Raw genomic sequence first — 8,998 nt, forward strand, 5'->3', positions numbered from 1 at the left:
AATTCGAGTATTTTTTTATCTCCTATACCTTGGAATACATCGTTCCCAAAGAATCTCAAATGCTTAGTTAAAGGAAAATGTTACGTGAAAGAGGACTCTACGAAACGTAACAAATTTGCTGTTGTTTAAAAAGGACATTTGTCAAATTGATAAATTTTTGGTTCCGGGTGTGGTGCAAAGCTCGCGATGATTTTCCTCCAAAACAATTTCTCAAAATATTACAAAATAACCGGCAATAGATTGAGTCGAAATACCTTACACTTTTTGGAAATGGTCGGATGAAGAAAAAGTGGCTTCCGTGAGTTTCGAATTCACTTGACAATGTAACATATGTTAAATCTTGAAAATCATACACTGGTGAGAAATCAACAAATCTCAATCTCGAATTCGTTGCAGCAAGAGATAGTGACATATCAGCTTCCTAAAAAATTATTGTAATAGTATATTTATATGGAATTTAGTGGCACTTATGTTAATTAAGCATTTACTTATCAGAAAGAATGAAAAATTTACTCAATCAGAATACCCGAGCGTCTTACAAGTATCTTAATATTACCTTAAGTTTATTTGGCATCGCAATTTTCAGCGACTTCCAAAATTATTGGTAAAACAAATCGATTGAAATCAAGTATCCTTAGAAATAATTCAAAAAAATATATTAACCGAATAATGAAATTAATTTGGCTTAATAATAATAATCAGCTAGGCTAATACTCAAGGCACCACCTTAGGCCCAAGTCATCTTGCGACTGTTAATGCCTTTAAACAGGTGGCCGGGTAACAATGCGTAGGAGGGTGGTGGCAAGCCCTTCATGCCACGCAAGCCAACAGCTCCTTACACTACATTGGGATCGAACCCAGCTCCTCTTGCTGCGAGGCGAAAGCGCTAACCACTCGGCCACCCCACCTTATCACTGATCTCCATCAACAAAAATAATATTTAAGAATTCACAACTTTTCAATGATTTTTTGTACATAAACCTCAGGTACATATACCTTGAGCGTGTAAGTAGCACACTGGCTATTTGTTTTGGTGCGCTTTGAATTCGAAATTGAACCGTAACTAAAACCGACCACCGTCCTTTTTTAACTGACCACCGTACTTTTTAAGGCTCTGTCGTTTTTCTGTTGGTCCAATGATGGGCCAACCAAACGGTATAGATGTTTCCATCTTTAACCTATTCGGATAATGGAAAGTCTTACCTATTGAACAGTTTTTTAAAATAATCGTTAAACATTTTTGCCATCTGCATCAGATGAGTTTTTTTAGTACGGTCGTTCTAGTCAAAAACAGGGGTGTACCCCAAACTCTTTGCAACTGATTTTTTTTAATGATTTTTGGGTAGAGGTAGGTTAGATAGTTATCACAAATTATTTTGAAGTGTAACTTAATGCAAATTTGGTATACGCGGGTTTCTTTTGCTTTGTATTTTTCGGTGTTTCAAAAAAAGGTTATTCGGCGATTACAGCGCGATTTATTTTTGCAGTGATGGAATCTTTTGCACTGAGCTACTTTTAAGTATTTGGAACAGTTCTCCGTTTACGTTGATGTCAAGCTGGTGGCCAAAAATGGTCTATTACATGTTTTTGCAGCCAAGAGGTGATTAAAATTACAAAACGAGATACGTATCTGGCAACAATAGGTATTTTCCAACTAATCAGTCAAACCGTTCATAATTTTAATAATAAAAGTCAGAGGTTTAGCCGATTAAATAATACCCCACCTCTATTTCCGTTTTCACTAAATACATTTCATTTATTTTTGTTAGTGTTTATGGTATAATTTTTAGAAATTTTCTATCTATTTCGCACGACAATGCTTTTTTAATTATAATTGTATGGCTCCGAATAGCGCGCTAGCAACCGCCTAAAAGTGACACCGGGAGATCGAACTGCCATCTATAGTCCATGAGCCAGATGATATTTCGATAACCAAAAAAGTGGCTAATTTTCAAGGTTATTTTCATAAACAGGGGTGCTTAAGATATGCAAAAATCAGTGGAGTGGGGTTCTATCGCCTAGCTATCCAAGATGGCGGCCATTTCAAAATGGCGGCGATAGAGATCATTAAATTGCTTATATCTGGACCGCTATTTAACGGATTGTCATGTGCAATACACCAAATTAACGAGAAGTGGTTGTCGTACATGTTATGATTTATGAAGTTTTTTCATAGATGGCGCCATTTGGCGGCTACATTTAATTAAATATATTTTCGTTTTTTTTAAACTGTTTTTGTTACTTAAAAAATGAAAAATATTTATATTTAATTTTTTTAACAAATATATATCAGTAGCTGAAGATTTTATCAATCTTTAAATATAAGTACTAGTCACCTATCCTAAATAATAACGGAGATATATAAATAATCGTACAGGGGGGCGATTTTCTAATTTTGAGGTTACTAGCATTATATCGCACATAATCTCTACCAGCCAGCACTTGTTCCGTTTTTTACGTATTAGCGCCTTGGTGTTATATTTCTACTCACTCTCTCCTTCGTTTTGTTGTTTTCCGGGTTCCAAATTGAAGGTCACATTGTCAAAGTCCAGCCTACGATGCCCCATACAGAGATCGGCGGGCTCTGGGCTCTAAAGAGTCCGAGAGCTCGACTCTTCGGCAAAAAAGGGAAGAGCGCGAGTGCAAGCTCGACTCTTCTGGAGAAAAGAGAAGAGCGCGAGCGCGAGCTCCACTCTTCGGGGAAAAAGAGAAGAGCGCGAGCGTGGGCTCCACTCTTCGGGGAAAAAGAGAAGAGCGCGAGCGTGGGCTCCACTCTTCTTGGAAAAAGAGAAGAGCCCGAGCGTGGGCTCCACTCTTCGGGGAAAAAGAGAAGAGCGCGAGCGTGGGCTCCACTCTTCGGGGAAAAAGAGAAGAGCGCGAGCGTGGGCTCCACTCTTCGGGGAAAAAGAGAAGAGCGCGAGCGTGGGCTCCACTCTTCGGGGAAAAAGAGAAGAGCGCGAGCGTGGGCTCCACTCTTCGGGGAAAAAGAGAAGAGCGCGAGCGTGGGCTCCACTCTTCGGGGAAAAAGAGAAGAGCGCGAGCGTGGGCTCCACTCTTCGGGGAAAAAGAGAAGAGCGCGAGCGTGGGCTCCACTCTTCGGGGAAAAAGAGAAGAGCGCGAGCGTGGGCTCCACTCTTCGGGGAAAAAGAGAAGAGCGCGAGCGTGGGCTCCACTCTTCGGGGAAAAAGAGAAGAGCGCGAGCGTGGGCTCCACTCTTCTGGGAAAAAGAGAAGAGCGTGAGCGTGGGCTCCACTCTTCGGGGAAAAAGAGAAGAGCGCGAGCGTGGGCTCCACTCTTCTGGGAAAAAGAGAAGAGCGTGAGCGTGGGCTCCACTCTTCGGGGAAAAAGAGAAGAGCGCGAGCGTGGGCTCCACTCTTCGGGGAAAAAGAGAAGAGCGTGAGCGTGGGCTCCACTCTTCGGGGAAAAAGAGAAGAGCGCGAACGTGGGCTCCACTCTTCGGGGAAAAAGAGAAGAGCGCGAGCGTGGGCTCCACTCTTCGGGGAAAAAGAGAAGAGTGCGAACGTGGGCTCCACTCTTCTGGAGAAAAGAGAAGAGCGCGAGCGCGAGCTCCACTCTTCGGGGAAAAAGAGAAAAGCGCGAGCGTGGGCTCCACTCTTCGGGGAAAAAGAGAAGAGCGCGAGCGTGGGCTCCACTCTTCTGGGAAAAAGAGAAGAGCGCGAGCGTGGGCTCCACTCTTCGGGGAAAAAGAGAAGAGCGCGAGCGTGGGCTCCACTCTTCTGGGAAAAAGAGAAGAGCGCGAGCGTGGGCTCCACTCTTCTGGGAAAAAGAGAAGAGCGCGAGCGTGGGCTCCACTCTTCTGGGAAAAAGAGAAGAGCGCGAGCGTGGGCTCCACTCTTCTGGGAAAAAGAGAAGAGCGCGAGCGTGGGCTCCACTCTTCGGGGAAAAAGAGAAGAGTGCGAACGTGGGCTCCACTCTTCTGGAGAAAAGAGAAGAGCGCGAGCGCGAGCTCCACTCTTCGGGGAAAAAGAGAAAAGCGCGAGCGTGGGCTCCACTCTTCGGGGAAAAAGAGAAGAGCGCGAGCGTGGGCTCCACTCTTCTGGGAAAAAGAGAAGAGCGCGAGCGTGGGCTCCACTCTTCGGGGAAAAAGAGAAGAGCGTGAGCGTGGGCTCCACTCTTCGGGGAAAAAGAGAAGAGCGCGAGCGTGGGCTCCACTCTTCTGGGAAAAAGAGAAGAGCGCGAGCGTGGGCTCCACTCTTCGGGGAAAAAGAGAAGAGCGTGAGCGTGGGCTCCACTCTTCGGGGAAAAAGAGAAGAGCGCGAACGTGGGCTCCACTCTTCGGGGAAAAAGAGAAGAGCGCGAGCGTGGGCTCCACTCTTCGGGGAAAAAGAGAAGAGCGCGAACGTGGGCTCCACTCTTCGGGGAAAAAGAGAAGAGCGCGAGCGTGGGCTCCACTCTTCGGGGAAAAAGAGAAGAGCGCGAGCGTGGGCTCCACTCTTCTGGGAAAAAGAGAAGAGCGCGAGCGTGGGCTCCACTCTTCGGGGAAAAAGAGAAGAGCGCGAGCGTGGGCTCCACTCTTCTGGGAAAAAGAGAAGAGCGCGAGCGTGGGCTCCACTCTTCGGGGAAAAAGAGAAGAGCGTGAGCGTGGGCTCCACTCTTCGGGGAAAAAGAGAAGAGCGCGAACGTGGGCTCCACTCTTCGGGGAAAAAGAGAAGAGCGCGAGCGTGGGCTCCACTCTTCGGGGAAAAAGAGAAGAGTGCGAACGTGGGCTCCACTCTTCTGGAGAAAAGAGAAGAGCGCGAGCGTGGGCTCCACTCTTCGGGGAAAAAGAGAAGAGCGCGAGCGTGGGCTCCACTCTTCTGGGAAAAAGAGAAGAGCGCGAGCGTGGGCTCCACTCTTCGGGGAAAAAGAGAAGAGCGTGAGCGTGGGCTCCACTCTTCGGGGAAAAAGAGAAGAGCGCGAACGTGGGCTCCACTCTTCGGGGAAAAAGAGAAGAGCGCGAGCGTGGGCTCCACTCTTCGGGGAAAAAGAGAAAAGCGCGAGCGTGGGCTCCACTCTTCGGGGAAAAAGAGAAGAGCGCGAGCGTGGGCTCCACTCTTCTGGGAAAAAGAGAAGAGCGCGAGCGTGGGCTCCACTCTTCGGGGAAAAAGAGAAGAGCGCGAGCGTGGGCTCCACTCTTCGGGGAAAAAGAGAAGAGCGCGAACGTGGGCTCCACTCTTCGGGGAAAAAGAGAAGAGCGCGAGCGTGGGCTCCACTCTTCGGGGAAAAAGAGAAGAGTGCGAACGTGGGCTCCACTCTTCTGGAGAAAAGAGAAGAGCGCGAGCGCGAGCTCCACTCTTCGGGGAAAAAGAGAAAAGCGCGAGCGTGGGCTACACTCTTCGGGGAAAAAGAGAAGAGCGCGAGCGCGAGCTCCACTCTTCGGGGAAAAAGAGAAGAGCGCGAGCGTGGGCTACACTCTTCGGGGAAAAAGAGAAGAACGCGAGCGTGGGCTCCACTCTTCTGGGAAAAAGAGAAGAGTGCGAGCGTGGGCTTCACTTTTCGGGGAAAAAAGAGAAGAGCGCGAGCGCGAGCTCCACTCTTCGGGGAAAAAGAGAAAAGCGCGAGCGTGGGCTCCACTCTTCGGGGAAAAAAGAGAAGAGCGCGAGCGTGGGCTCCACTCTTCGGGGGAAAAGAGAAGAGCGCGAGCGTGGGCTCCACTCTTCTGGGAAAAAGAGAAGAGTGCGAGCGTGGGCTTCACTCTTCGGGGAAAAAAGAGAAGAGCGCGAGCACGAGCTCAGCCGCTAAGAATAAAAGAGAGCGCGAGTGCGAAATCAGCCTCTGAAAAAAAAAGAGAAGACCACGAGCTTCAGCTTCTGAGATAAAAGAGAAGAGCTCGAGCGCGAGCTTCAGCGCCGCCCTTAGAGAGCGAAATTTAAAACAATTGATTCCCGCCTTTCTTCACGAGTCACATAACGTGGTGCTTTTTCTGAATGTGAATTTCCCAGAATCTATCGGCCTCTGAGAGAGGGCGTTTCTCATTACGAGCAGACCGCAAGCTTTAGCTCTTCCTCTTAAAAGAGCGCGAGCGCGGGCTACCCCTCTTGTATTAAAAGAGAAAAACGTGAGCGTGGGCTCGCCCTTTTGTACTAAAAGAGATGATCGTGAGCGTGGGCTCGCCCTCTTGTACTAAAAGAGATGATCGTGAGCGTGGGCTCGCCCTTTTGTACTGAAAGAGATGATCGTGAGCGTGGGCTCGCCCTCTTGTACTAAAAGAGATGATCGTGAGCGTAGGCTCGCCCTCTTGTACTAAAAGAGAAAAACGTGAGCGTGGGCTCGCCCTTTTGTACTAAAAGAGATGATCGTGAGCGTGGGCTCGCCCTCTTGTACTAAAAGAGATGATCGTGAGCGTGGGCTCGCCCTTTTGTACTAAAAGAGATGATCGTGAGCGTGGGCTCGCCCTCTTGTACTAAAAGAGATGATCGTGAGCGTAGGCTCGCCCTCTTGTACTAAAAGAGAAGATCGTGAGCGTGGGCTCGCCCTCTTGTACTAAAAGAGATGATCGTGAGCGTGGGCTCGCCCTCTTGTACTAAAAGAGATGATCGTGAGCGTGGGCTCACCCTCTTGTACTAAAAGAGATGAGCGCGAGCGCTGGCTCGCCCTCTAATACTAAAAGAGATGATCGTGAGCGTAGGCTCGCCCTCTTGTACTAAAAGAGAAAAACGTGAGCGTGGGCTCGCCCTTTTGTACTAAAAGAGATGATCGTGAGCGTGGGCTCGCCCTCTTGTACTAAAAGAGATGATCGTGAGCGTGGGCTCGCCCTTTTGTACTAAAAGAGATGATCGTGAGCGTGGGCTCGCCCTCTTGTACTAAAAGAGAAAAACGTGAGCGTGGGCTCGCCCTTTTGTACTAAAAGAGATGATCGTGAGCGTGGGCTCGCCCTCTTGTACTAAAAGAGATGATCGTGAGCGTGGGCTCGCCCTTTTGTACTAAAAGAGATGATCGTGAGCGTAGGCTCGCCCTCTTGTACTAAAAGAGAAGATCGTGAGCGTGGGCTCGCCCTCTTGTACTAAAAGAGATGATCGTGAGCGTGGGCTCGCCCTCTTGTACTAAAAGAGATGATCGTGAGCGTGGGCCTACCCTCTTGTACTAAAAGAGAAGATCGTGAGCGTAGGCTTGCCCTCTTGTACTAAAAGAGATGATCGTGAGCGTAGGCTCGCCCTCTTGTACTAAAAGAGATGATCGTGAGCGTAGGCTCGCCCTCTTGTACTAAAAGAGATGATCGTGAGCGTAGGCTCGCCCTCTTGTACTAAAAGAGATGATCGTGAGCGTAGGCTCGCCCTCTTGTACTAAAAGAGATGATCGTGAGCGTAGGCTCGCCCTCTTGTACTAAAAGAGATGATCGTGAGCGTAGGCTCGCCCTCTTGTACTAAAAGAGATGATCGTGAGCGTGGGCTCGCCCTCTTGTACTAAAAGAGATGATCGTGAGCGTGGGCTCGCCCTCTTGTACTAAAAGAGATGATCGTGAGCGTGGGCTTGCCCTCTTGTACTAAAAGAGATGATCGTGAGCGTGGGCTTGCCCTCTTGTACTAAAAGAGATGATCGTGAGCGTGGGCTTGCCCTCTTGTACTAAAAGAGATGATCGTGAGCGTAGGCTCGCCCTCTTGTACTAAAAGAGAAGATCGTGAGCGTGGGCTTGCCCTCTTGTACTAAAAGAGATGATCGTGAGCGTGGGCTCGCCCTCTAGTACTAAAAGAGATGATCATGAGCGTGGGCTCACCCTCTTGTACTAAAAGAGAAGATCGTGAGCGTGGGCTTGCCCTCTTGTACTAAAAGAGATGATCGTGAGCGTGGGCTCGCCCTCTTGTACTAAAAGAGATGATCGTGAGCGTAGGCTCGCCCTCTTGTACTAAGAGAGATGATCGTGAGCGTGGGCTCGCCCTCTTGTACTAAAAGAGATGATCGTGAGCGTAGGCTCGCCCTCTTGTACTAAAAGAGATGATCGTGAGCGTAGGCTCGCCCTCTTGTACTAAAAGAGATGATCGTGAGCGTGGGCTCGCCCTCTTGTACTAAAAGAGATGATCGTGAGCGTAGGCTCGCCCTCTTGTACTAAAAGAGATGATCGTGAGCGTAGGCTCGCCCTCTTGTACTAAAAGAGAAGATCGTGAGCGTGGGCTCGCCCTCTTGTACTAAAAGAGAAGATCGTGAGCGTGGGCTCGCCCTCTTGTACTAAAAGAGATGATCGTGAGCGTAGGCTCGCCCTCTTGTACTAAAAGAGATGATCGTGAGCGTAGGCTCGCCCTCTTGTACTAAAAGAGAAGATCGTGAGCGTGGGCTCGCCCTCTTGTACTAAAAGAGATGATCGTGAGCGTGGGCTTGCCCTCTTGTACTAAAAGAGATGATCGTGAGCGTGGGCTTGTCCTCTTGTACTAAAAGAGATGATCGTGAGCGTGGGCTTGCCCTCTTGTACTAAAAGAGATGATCGTGAGCGTGGGCTCGCCCTCTTGTACTAAAAGAGATGATCATGAGCGTGGGCTCACCCTCTTGTACTAAAAGAGAAGATCGTGAGCGTGGTCTTGCCCTCTTGTACTAAAAGAGATGATCGTGAGCGTGGGCTCGCCCTCTTGTACTAAAAGAGATGATCGTGAGCGTAGGCTCGCCCTCTTGTACTAAAAGAGATGATCGTGAGCGTGGGCTCGCCCTCTTGTACTAAAAGAGATGATCGTGAGCGTAGGCTCGCCCTCTTGTACTAAAAGAGATGATCGTGAGCGTAGGCTCGCCCTCTTGTACTAAAAGAGATGATCGTGAGCGTGGGCTCGCCCTCTTGTACTAAAAGAGATGATCGTGAGCGTAGGCTCGCCCTCTTGTACTAAAAGAGATGATCGTGAGCGAAGGCTCGCCCTCTTGTACTAAAAGAGAAGATCGTGAGCGTGGGCTCGCCCTCTTGTACTAAAAGAGATGATCGTGAGCGTAGGCTCGCCCTCTTGTACTAAAAGAGATGATCGTGAGCGTAGGCTCGCCCTCTTGTACTAAAAGAGAAGATCGTGAGCGTGGGCTCGCCCTC

Source organism: Leiobunum rupestre, chromosome 6, assembly GCF_980474605.1.
Source record: "Leiobunum rupestre chromosome 6, qqLeiRupe1.1.hap1, whole genome shotgun sequence".
Lineage (NCBI taxonomy): Eukaryota > Metazoa > Arthropoda > Arachnida > Opiliones > Sclerosomatidae > Leiobunum > Leiobunum rupestre.